Raw genomic sequence first — 1,207 nt, forward strand, 5'->3', positions numbered from 1 at the left:
TACATACAGATGAACTTTGCCTGTTGAATATTAAAAACAAACGAACTAAAAACAAATCTGGATTTCCATGTCTATCGTGAAAATCAACTGTTCCTGCTCATCTCCAGACTGGATCTCTTCTCTCCACTTTCCCTTTGACTTTGACTTTGACTTTGACTAATTGCAGATTCAATTATTAGATCTGTCAGCATTAATATTTTTATACTTATATTTTTCGGGGAGATCAAACTGTAACACTGTGTGTCCCAACCAGACGTGACGCGATGCAATGAGATAAAAAGTATCTTTTCCATGCAGTTTTTGTCCTAACCACCTGTGACAGCGTCACGTTTCAATAAAAGACATGTAATTCTATTTTAGAAATTGTTTTTATCTTCTGTGACCTCGCGGCAGGAACAAAACAAAATATGACAGTGATAATCTTAGAAAATGATTATGTGCTTTATTCAGTGTTAATAATGTGAGTTTTAATATTATTTTAATGGGTCAGTTTAGGTGATTCTGGTTATATGTTGACCTAAGCGCCCTCTTGTGGCGAGGATTGTGTATGGTAACTTCTGTACGACTCGTGTTGAGTTGAGTTAATTGTGAAGTGTCATGGCTGAAGAGCAGTTCGTACCGTGAAGTCGTAAAGTCGCTATTATTTGTCATATAAATATGACGTTTAGTAGGTTAAAGATGTTTGACAGGAAATTCATTAATCTAGTTGATAAAAACAAAACGTAAGGTGCAAAGTGTGAGCATTAGGTAGCACCTTATGCTAGCTGTCTTTTGTTATGATTATTAGGCTAATTTGGATTTCGTTGGATTGGATTACAAGCCATTACCTAAAATTAAGAATATAATTACCAAACGCACACGACAATGTAACGTTTAATGCGTTATTTAGTGTGTTACTTTTAAATGCTTTTAGGCAGTAAATACTGCTCAGTTAGCTATGCACTTTGAATATGTGTTTTTTTATACAATTCTAATTGCTGTATTTTCTATGTCTGTTTACAGTTTTACAATGTTAAAGTTAAATAAGAAAAGATTCATGAACGCTACTGGAAGAATAAAAGCCATGAAGCAACATCTCGCCTGTTCTGTCTAGCTGGATAGAGAAGTTACACGTCTAGTGAGGACAGAACAATTATAATTATAGCCATAGTGAAAGCAACAATAGATATTTTACCTCATATCTTAAAAATAAATTATGCTAAAGCAA

This window comes from Carassius carassius, chromosome 21, assembly GCF_963082965.1.
Source record: "Carassius carassius chromosome 21, fCarCar2.1, whole genome shotgun sequence".
Classification (NCBI taxonomy): Eukaryota; Metazoa; Chordata; class Actinopteri; order Cypriniformes; family Cyprinidae; genus Carassius; species Carassius carassius.